We start from the raw sequence: 12,261 nt of genomic DNA on the forward strand, positions 1-12,261 counted from the left end.
AATTTAAGCCGCCAACTCCGTCAAAAATTGCCGCCTGTTAAGGGGGCGACAATCTTTGACGGGGCGACAATTTATGTCGCAACAACCTTCTTTCCTGATGACACGACTTCCTTATGTTGATACGTAAGACATAATGTACCGTGTATTCATAAAAGCAGCATCCGCCCGCACACAAGCACCACTCCGAATTCAAATTCAAATCCGTCAAACAAAATCATCAAACTCAAAGCTGCCGATTATTATAACTTTTATACCAGCAACAGCGTACCCCTCCCCACGCGCAGCCCAAACACAAACTGTAATAAACACATTCTTCCAAAATATACAATAGCATGCACACACGCGCGCGCGCGCGCACGAACGGGCACTCAATTATGCGCGCGTAGAAACACACTTCCCTGAAACCTCACCGTGACTTTTTACATGGCTTGTTGCATGGATGTAGCCATTTAAGTTATGATTTGGTATTTCAATGGCTATGTCAAGAAAGATATTACCCCGCCCCCCCCCCCCCCCCGCCCACCCCTCGGACCCCCCCCCCCCCCCTAAAAAAAAAAAAAAAATGTGCTTTGAGGGCGGGCGACAATTTTTGCCGTCAGCCCTCACCATAAATTGTCGCAAGACGACAATTTAAGACGGGGCGATAATTTAAGACGCCAACTCCGTCAAAAATTGTCGCCTGTTTCAGGGAACGACAATCTTTGACGGGGCGACAATCTTTGTGGCAACAATATTACGTCAGATAGAGGGAAAATGTGTACTCTCTCACAGCGATCGTACTGAAGAAGCCTACAACAGATCCAGTAACAGGCGAAAGTCTAATTTGATAGGCAAGTAGAAACTGATTGTGACAAAATGAACTTTTATCCACAATACGCAGAAAATAGATACAATCACATGTTTTATGTAAACATGTACGTATCTTATATTTATGTTCATCAAATGCGTTTTATACCAGAATCTACTCCATTTTCCTGCCCTAGAGGCCCCCTAAATCTGGAACACTGCTCAGGACACCCCGAGAGGTACTATTGTAAGCTGCCATTACAATACAAGAATGTCATGATAGAGGAAAAAAATATCAGCAAACCTGTGTACTAGACCATGAAAACAATGACTTTTCATAGTCAGATGAACAGGTTTTGATTCTTTGTCTTCTAATATGGCTGCTTGTGGGAGGGTGGTTCGCTGGGGGAGGAGTCTATGATTTGTACGAGCAGACAGACAATTAGCTCATAGTCAGTCGGACAAATGGTCAAATTAAGACGACTGGGCGCTTCGATTTGGCGCCGGGGAGATTGCAAATCCCCTTGCAAATTATGTGAAATAATATGAGGAGTAATAAGCGTAGAAACATTCCAAAGCATATAAATACAGGATGAATTTACTGATAATTATAATCTGCATTTCATAACCTAACGTCGAAGACCGAATTAATCATTAACAGATACCCTAACGTCGATCGAAGCTGAAAACATGCCCTTTTTAGATTTGGCGGTCTTTCGCAGCCCGAATCATGAATGGTGGACTTTGCCATTTTTCGACATTCGCAATCCTTCTGATATCGTTGGCCTGGATCGTGAATACAGTCTGGTACTATAGACTTGTGTACAAGTATTCATGACCATGAACGATTAATGGCGTGCAATGTGGCCGTTTTCAGCTCTGAGAGGATAGCGCGAAGATGGCTTCCGTCCGGTACGTGAAAAGGTGTTCTGCTCTGTGCCTATGCATCGTGATCATTTACCTGGGCGCTCTAACCGTGAAGACAACTCGGAAGAACTTCCAAAGTGTTTCAAAATATAGATCCAATCCTGGTAAGTCGATCATGATAGATTTTCCTTTGCTATCATACTTAAGCTAGACGGCGTCTCTTTCATAGACATTTATGATTTCACACAAGGTGTAGTACTCTTCCGTATCGTTACATATAACGCATCTAGCTATGGTTCAGAGAAAACTCTTTAATGATTCGTAGCTCTTTTTTAAAGAACTTCTCCGAAGATTTAAAGTGTGCTTCAAGCCCCAGTTCCATTGAAATCAAACTTTTTTTTTTTCAATAGCACAAATTCTTTTGAAGTACAATAATGACAACAAATTAACGTAATACAAAATGTATGAACATATATTTGAAAGCGGAACAGAAAAATAAGCAAGTCAGTGCAAGTAGGCCTACATAACCTAGATCAAACTACTTGTTCAAAATTATTGTGTTATTGGAAAAGAGGTCCAAAGTTTAAAGACAAGCTTGTGTAGAGATGTGGGCCACTCCATTTAGAAGTAAAGAAGAAAAAAAAAGTACAGAAATAGGACACAGAAGCAAACCAGCACACAGGCGCACATGCGATCGAGGATACAAAGACGTTACAAAACAAAACGGCAAGAGAGATTGGGAAGGGGCAGCTAGAGAAGAAGGGACTGATAGACAGGAAGCAGGTGGTCCTGAGCACATACAAAGCAATCGCCAGACGCTATCCACTGGCATGGGCACAGTATTGACAACAACAGAGAACAAGACCTATAACCTATAAAATTAAAAGGCAGAAATTAATTTAGACAGTAGTTGATAAACGAGTAAATCTTTCTCTCTTTTTTGTTTGAATACAGCAGCAACATTGGTGTATTTTGTGTGTGTGTGTGTGTGTGTGTTTGTTTTTTACGTTTGATTCCAAAAACTTAGTGAAATACAACAAATGTGAAGTCTGTGCGAGAATAGTGCAGAGTAAAGGTGTCATATGAACAATGGTACTTGTCTAAAAATAAAAAAAAAAAAAACATATCAAATGCTTTCGCCAACTCACTGTTCCTGCAAGTTAACATAAATTGTCGCAGTGGATTAAAACGTTAATTTCGAACCGTGAGAATTTTGTTATCAAGAAACAATTCGTCTGTATGATCACCCAATTTTACGTTAAATGTGATTTTTAGAACCTTTACAATTGTAGATGTATACATTTATCAATCAATTATAGATGTGTATTTCACAATTCAAGAGTACTAAACATATACCGTAACTTGAATTACGGTTATATAAGACTATAACAAAGGGTAAGTAAAGTATGTGTTGGGGCAAACTGCTTCACTGGATAATGATGCCAGTATTCCGGATTATAACTTTACAACCATCATTGACATGAGTATGTCCATGATGTTTTACTATTTATCAAAATAAACAGGAAGTAATTTAGTTGATGAGACGATTTCATATTATATTATCAAACACAACGTTGTCTATAGATGAATAGTAAGTGAATTGTTAAAATGCATAAACTGTAAGTCTTTTGCAAGTTGATATACAAATACTTTTGGCTCCAATCCATCGCTTAACACTTAAACTCATCAGTTTGTGAAAGAATATCACGATCTCTATAATTCTATGTTAATAGAAAAGATTAGAGTCATCGGTATGAAATTAAAAAAAGAGTTTATGGGAAGAATTGTGAAAATCATTGATTCATATGGGGACCAAAAAGGCTAACTTGGGGTATACCACACAAAATAAATGTCACGCATCCTGGATGCGTTGGTGTACACTTTAAAAAATAAGTAAAAGAAACAAAAGCATACACTTAAGGTTATGATTATTTGGTGGGCAACGACAAATCCCCATAGAACATTCAATCCTTTTAATTAAACATGAAAGTATCACGGAGAAAGAGGGGAAGGAACAGGTAGAAAATTTGAGAAACAATTTAATTAAAGTTCTCTTCCAATTGAATAAAAAAAACACACGAAAAATTCTGTATATCAGATACTTGCGAGCACTCTCTACTAGTCAAAAACGTTTTGTCATAAAAATCAATGTATATCACTTTATACTAAGTTAGGATGAAGAGAACATTTTCGCCGAGATAGTTTTCATTTTCTGTGGAATTATGAGGAGGTTAATTTTTTCATACCAGGATACTATATAATATCATTTCAATGACAGAAAATAAAATGCCCCTTGTGGCGTTGCAATATGCATTGAGAATCGTCTGTTTTTTCGTGTGTTTTGTTATTGTTGTTGGTTGTTTTTTTTGAGAGGTGTGTGGGGGGGGGGGGTCTCTTATAGTCCATGGGCCAAGACCCGAAAAATGGGTTGTTGGTACCACCTGAGGTGGCACAACCTTTTTGGTGTCATTTTGTTTGTCGGGCATAGATATGCTTATCAAGCTATGATAGCATTTCCAAATGAGTAGCTTAGTCATAATGAATGATTTTTTAACCGATTTGGTCTCGTTTTTATATCCCTATACTTCTGAATCGAAACTAACCGCTATACAAAGAAGAGCACTGTCTTCCGTATGTCCACAGGTGTTCTGTTGTAAACGCGGTGCGCTTAGTCTTTATTCAAGGCAGCGAATGTAATATCCAAAGGATTATGATGTCCACAGCTGTCACGCGGTGCGCTTAGTCTTTATCTAGACCAATGTACCGTTATCATATCTAAAGTTCCTCACAAAAGGGATTATCTATACTGTTTTTATACTACCCTATCAACAAATACATCAATTTTAAACAAAAATCACTCTGTTCATTTACAATATTATTCATTATAATGTATCGTATTGTACCGGTACATTGTTTTTGCATTATCTTATATAGTTGGATGGAAATAAAGCGACATTGTCGTGGTATTAGCGTTTTCACCGTCGCGTTTTCGCCGGAAAATGATAAATAATTGAAAAATACGGTAAAATTCACGAGGTTTTGCTTTGTTGTTGTTGTTGTTGTTTTTAGATAAAATGATATACACTGTATCATACGCTTTGGATATTTCCTTCGCCGTCTAGAATAAAGACTAAGCGCTGTGGACATCATAACCTTTGGATATTCCCTTCGCTGCCTTGAATAAAGACAAAGCGCACCGCGTTTACAACAGAACACCTGTGAACATACCATAGAGCTGCGTTTTACAGCTCTATGGAACATACAGAAGACAGTGCTCTTCTTTGTATAGCGGTTAGTTTCGATTCAGAAGTATAGGGATATAACAACGAGACCAAATTGGTTAAAAATTCATTTATTATAACTAAGCTACTCATTTGGAAATGCTATCATAGCTTGATAAGCATATCTATGCCCGACAAACAAAATGACACCAAAAAGGTTTTGCCACCTCAGATGGTACCAATATCTGGCCTGGCCCATGGACTATTAATAGCCTTCTGGCTGCTGAAGGGATGATGTCGTCATTTAGAATCGTTACATTTCAACATACCAATATCTACAATGACTAAATATGAAGCAATGCACATCCAAATCCAAACTCTTTTTGGCTTACTTCCTTCCACAAGAGCATTAGCGGTACAGTGTGTATAGTGTGTATAGTTTACTCATAAAATTAGGAGTGTTAATCCGTTTACATACGTTGACAAATTTGGCAGAAAACATACAAGTAATGTGTCAATCATTAGTGCATACACAACATTGTTACTAATGTTCCTTTTATAGTAAATACCGTTAAATATTCAGTTTTGTCGACAGTTCTCACCTATTTTGTTACATACAAATCACCATGACTAGTCTACTCGTAATGGGGTTGAATTTGTTTGAATGCTAAAATCACAGCGTGACAACATGTCCCGAAACTGTTAAAGAAAAATGAGCGATAGATTTTTGATACATATGACAAGAACATAATGTAAGAATTAAGAAAATCGGTTGGAGCTTAACATCTAAATGGCTTATAAAAAAAAATCATCGAAACTGACACCATTAGCTTGTGATAGTTACTCACCTATTTTGTTACATACAAATCACCATGACTAGTCTACTCGTAATGGGGTTGAATTTGTTTGAATGCTAAAATCACAGCGTGACAACATGTCCCGAAACTGTTAAAGAAGAATGAGCGATAGATTTTTGATACATATGACAAGAACATAATGTAAGAATTAAGAAAATCGGTTGGAGCTTAACATCTAAATGGCTTATAAAAAAGGTCATTGAAACTGACACCATTAGCTTGTGATAGTTACTCAGCAAAACTGAACAACTTAGGGGATTAAAAAAGAAATCTTATGTCTAAAAGTGGGCCTACATGACAATGCAATTTGTAAAAAAAAAAGTATTTTCAGTAAATTGCTGTGGTCGTTTATGATAAAAATATACTAAATGTCTTGTTAACACTGGGGCCTCTCAATGATATCTCCATTTTTTCTGAAGGATTTCACAGTACGGTTTGAACCTTTCGACGACTATGAATGAGGTAAATTAGCCATAACAATGTATACAATTCTTCAGGCAATCTCAAATAGCCACGTATTGTGTTTTAAAACCACTCTCTTGCTTCACTGATTTTACCCGACCGGACGGAAAGTCAACACGTACGGGGATAGAATGAAATTATGTATATTGATGTGTATTGATGTACATCATAACAAATAATACGATTGACTCTGTCGCTTTTTTACAACAAAACACCCGGCATTCTGTTGATTATCAGATTTTCCCCACGAGACTCTTTATCCCTCATTTTTATATTGCAGCTCTGAAAAGGCAATACCTGAATATCACGATACAATATACTGCCTTGTACTAGGTGTTACATAAAACATTTCCCTCTTTTAACGCTCAATAGCTCGAAAACTATATATCTGTAATTGATATGAGTAATAGCTGAATAGTGTACACTTTGGGTGGAGGTGATTTGAATATGAAAACCTATATCAGTTTCATGAAATCCATGATTAATTTCAAAGTTAGGTTCCAGATTTCGGTCAAATTTTAACCCTCTGTACAAAACCTGAACTTTACACAGGAACATTACTAATGATGTGTATGTGAGTGTGTACTTACAATGACCCTGAACAATGGACCTGGATACCACCTGTTCAGTGCTCTGCTCCAAGGCACATGAATGCTTTAATAATTATTCATGATGGATTGTCTGGGCACTGCTAGTCTGAATTCCTAGCAAAGGGTGAAGTGCATGCACATGAAATAAGTAAGCACATTTTTCCACGTGCTTGCATACACCACATATCAGAATGAATAGTAGGCGTTTTTACATCAGCTCGATGTTTCGAAATAGCGCGCTATTTGATAACGTGAACACAAATTAGCGCGCTAATTGTATCGCTCTGGTCGAGAATATGTCTCGAGTCCAACTCGGGAAATTTCTGAAATAGCGGGATAATTGGCGAACTAGCGCGCTATTTGATGTGAAAACGCCTCAAGAAATTAGCGCGATGCATCCCATCATGCCTAGCATGTGTGACCCGATCGATTGAGGCGAACTGCACACAAAGCATGAGAAATTTTTGAAAGTGCACACATTACTGATGCTGTTTGCACATGCTCAGCTGTCGACTTAGCTCGAAAAAATTTCGGGCTAATTCTCTTCGGGCTGATGTGAATAAGTAATGAAATAGCGCGCTAATTCGCAATCGCGAAAAATATCTCGAGCCTGGATTTTTATCGGGCTGATGTGAAAACGCCTAAAGACTAGCTGTGACAGTGGAATTTCTCATGAATAAATAATTGAGCATTCAAATTTTGGTCATTGCCCAGGACCATTATCTGGGTGTCAACTACACACTCTCACACACACCAATTGACTTCTGTGCAAATTTAAAGTTTTGTACAGAAGGTTGAAAATAGAGCAAAATCTGAAACTTAATTGAAAAAAATAATGTTTAATTTAATGAAACTGAATATATGCTGTCATTTTGAACTTGCCTCCAACAAAATTGTACACTATTCAGCTATTGCTCATATCAATGTCAGTGTTATCTGATATATAGTTTTTGAAATATTAAAGATCAAAAGTGGGATTTTTTTTTTGGTAACAACTAGTATTTGTGTAAGTATATTATGATATGTATATAGCCTCTAAAGGTATTGTTAACTATTTGCAGATGAAACAAAACCCAGCTGTAGTGCTTAAAATGGTTCTAAAATGTGAGTTACGGCTAGACACAACGGCCCGAATTCACGAAGGTGGTACAAATGAAACCATGGTTTAAACCATGTACAAAAACCATGGAGTGCCAAGTGTCGCACGGAATATTTCGTTACGAAATTGGTCATTTCGTCGACAAAACGACCGTTTCGTTAACGAAATTATCATTTCGTGGACGAAATGTTCATTTAGTTACAAATCATTTCGTTACAAACTAATCATTTCATCGACGAAATGACTGATTTCGTAACGAAATATTCCCTGCGACACTTGGCGCTCCATGGTTTTTGTCCATGGTTTAAACCATGGTTTCAATTGTACCACCTTCGTGAATTCCGGCAAACCAGTGTAAAAAAAGTTTATTAGTATAATCAATGCTTAAGTATTGTTAAATATGCAAAATATGATCAAAAGTTATTATAAAATTGTTTCCCGATTAAACCGTCTAGAGTTATGGTTTAGTGAGAAAAACAGTGATATCTCCTTATAATTTAGACTTTATTGCAAAATGTTCATATGGCACGATGTTTTGCCATACACTGTACAACTGACCTACACATAATATTATATGCATCAAATTTAATCTTTTTTAATCACTGTCCCAATGGTAAACAGTACCTTTAACGGATTTTCTTCATTACAACCAAGTGTTTGTACCAGGAATGCAAGATTTTATGGATCCCTCACTGATTTGGCAGTAAAAGGGAAAAATCCATTTATATTAAAGCGTTCTTTACCGAGATTAATGTCTATTTACAAAAGACAAAGGCAGACCTATGTCCTCTTCATTATTCATTGTTCATTGTGTGACGATTACGTATGTGATATGGCTGAGAGCACAGAACTAAACTCATTGCACAGGAATGGCTGAAGAGAAAAAAAGAGAGAGAGGAGAAGTGTAATAAACTAAAGGAAAAGGGGCGCACCTTATCAAAAGCCGCAAGGGCTTGCAGTGATAGGACTACTTGATTGGAAGAAGTTGATTTTAATACACAGGAATGGAGCAAATTACAATGTGAAGTTATGTTGATTTCAGCCCGCGTATAAAGAATAAACAAGAGAATTCTGAACTAAAAATACCTAAGATACAGAAGTATAATCTTCCTGTTTGCTGGATTTAAACTGCATGATGTTCAAAGTTCACATTTCGGCACAGCGTTTGCAACAAAGAATAGCTGACAGAAGAACATGTTTATGTGATTTAAAAGTTATGTCTGACGTGAGAGCTTAACATCAGAATATTGTCATGATATCAAGTTTCCGTTACAGGAATTGCCATTACCACATCCACTTTGCATTTTCATCCGAAAAACAGTTAAGTCACTGGATCAACATAACATTCATTTTCACAAAATGGCCGTTCATCTAAAGAGAAGAAGAAATATGTACACGGAATAAACCTGACTGCATAATAAGATTATTGATACATTAACAACCACCACAATTTCTCAGGAATAAAATTTCATCACGGTCCCGTGGCCTCGTTGATGGTCAGTGCTTGCACTCCTACCTCTTGTTTAAAGCCGACAGGGAGTTCCTGCTTTAGGTGCATTTCACAGAGTGATACCATGATTCAAAGTATGTGGATATAGGGTCAGAATAATGCTTAGAGAGCATTATAAGTCATGTCTGATCATTAGAACGTCAATTCAGATGGGAACTGCAGTAGTGACGCAAAATAACGGCTCGCTTTTGAACGAAAGAATTTGGTCTCAAGCATGATTCGTGTATAATTCAAAACGACACCTTGCGCTCCCAGTCGGTTTTTGGATATACACATGAGGACTTACAAAAACTCAACATGAAACAATCCTGCATGGCACTGACAGAATAAAAAAAAAAACAGGCATTTCGGCACAGCGCTTGCAATAAAGAATAGCTGACAGAAGAACATGTTTATGTGATTTAAAAGTTATGTCTGACGTGAGAACTTAACATCAAAATATTGTCATGATATATTATCAAGTTTCCGTTACAGGAATTGCCATTACCACACCCACTTTGCATTTTCATCCGAAAAACAGTTAAGTCACTGGATCATCATAATATTTATTTTTACAAATGGCCGTTTATCTAAAGAGAAGAAGAAATATGTACACAGAATAAACCTGACTGCACATTGGTAAGATTATTGGTACACTAACAACCACAATTTCTCAGGAATAAAATTTCATCACGGTCCCGTGGCGTCGTTGATGGTCAGTGCTTGCACTCCTACCTCTTGTTTAAAGCCAACAGGGAGTTCCTGCTTTAGGTGCATTTCACAGAGTGATACCATGATTCAAAGTATGTGGATATAACGTCTAGTCAGAATAATGCTTAGAGAGCATTATAAGTCATGTCTGATCATTAGAACGTCAATTCAGATGGGAACTGCAGTAGTGACGCAAAATAACGGCTCGTTTTTGAACGAAAGAATTTGGTCTCAAGCATGATTCGTGTATAATTCACAACGACACCTTGCGCTCCCAGTCGGTTTTGGATATACACATGAGGACCTACAAAAACTCAACATGAAACATTCTTGCATGGCACTGACAGAATAAAAAAAAACAACAACCAATAATCAGTACTGTGGTGCTTCCACAACAATGTCTACTTTGCAATAATTTCTAACATTGACTATACTGTTTAGAATGAAAGGCATCTTGCAATACTCTTTTTTTTGACGTTTTTGTACAGACTTAATGCATCCTGATATTGGCTTTATAGCAGTATATATTGACAAAAATGAGAGTTGAAGATAACCGCAAGGTCCAGGTTTATTATTGTATAAAGTAAATAGAATGATAAGGGTTTTGATTTGTTGTGTAGAGTGTACATATTATTTTTGATGGGTAACAGTTTCAATATTTTTAACAGTAATCATCTATACAGGTGATTATACTTTTTTTTTACATCTCACAACAGCCAACATGCATGTCATTTTGTTACAATCATGTAGTTGCAATACACAACAATAATAATTGAATAAAGACTAGAAAGCGCACCGCGTTTTTAACAGAACACCTGTGGACATACAGAAGACAGTGCTCTATTTGTATAGCGGTTAGTTTCGATTCAGAATTATAGGGATATAAAAACGAGACCAAATTGGTTAAAAATTCATTTATTATGACTAAGCTACTCATTTGGAAATGCTATCATAGCTTGATAAGCATATCTATGCCCGACAAACAAAATTACACCAAGAAGGTTTCGCCACCTCATCAGGTGGTACCAATAACCCCTTTTTTAGGGTAAAAATTGGCCTATGGACTAAAGTGCAGGCACGTAGAAATTAGGGTATCAAGGCAGATTTTGTACCACGAGAAAAATGAAAATGAAAATGGATGAAAGTTGTAAACTTCAAATCCGTATATGTTATAGAGCATTGCTTTGCAGGTTTACAGTAACTATGTATCGATATGTATTGTGTCAGCGTGAACAAGAGTTGTCCAAATATTTAATTGAACCTGTATTGAATATCAGAGTCCGTATTTACATGATTTAATCAACTGAATTTGAAAAATTGAGCAACGCCCTTTGAGATAACTACGGAATTGAGTCAGACGGCTGTTTCCAGTTCTCAGCAAACAAAATATGAAGTAAGATCAGAGGCATAATTTACTATTTACAGATGAAACATGTTAAGTATTGTTAAATATATACAAAATGTGAGCAATAGTTATAATACAAATTTTCCAAACAATGTGCCAGACTAAACCGTCTACAGTGTATAGTTTATTGAAAAAAACACAGAGATATCTCCTTATATTTTAGGCTTTATTGCGAAAGTTTTTTTTTGACCAATAGGGCAGTTTTATGGAGCATTGAATCCCTGAGTGAACATCATAAACTATTTTGTACATTCAGTAGAGTTTATCATGATCTGGACATACCGATTTTCGCTTGTGTTTCGTCATCTTTCGTAATCAGCATGTTGTACTAAACGCTTATATTATTTCTTTGGAACCTACATCCTACAAGCATTGCTTTTTAGTAGGTTCCTCATATTTACACATCATTTTATTACATGTCCTTATACATTTTGTGAAATTATGTCTAAAATTGAATGTTGTGTTATACATAATATTTTACTCCGAAATAAAATGGAATATGAAACCTGAATATGGAATGTGGAATATGGAACTTGAATAAAACAAAAAACAAAAAAAAATTATTTGGTGAGATGTTTTGTGATACAACTGACTTACACATGATTATGCATCAACTGTGATATCTTAAACATTTTTTAAATCACTGATCCTAAAGATAAACAGAAACTTTAATGTTATCCAGTTAGATTAAGCAGCACCATAATACTTCCGAATAAAAATCTCGTGTATAGACCTTTCTCCGAGTTTGATGCTATGACATTCATTTTGAATTCG

This window comes from Diadema antillarum, unplaced genomic scaffold, assembly GCF_040938485.1.
Source record: "Diadema antillarum isolate AM-2024a unplaced genomic scaffold, OU_Dant_1.0 seq00000946_RagTag, whole genome shotgun sequence".
Classification (NCBI taxonomy): Eukaryota; Metazoa; Echinodermata; class Echinoidea; order Diadematoida; family Diadematidae; genus Diadema; species Diadema antillarum.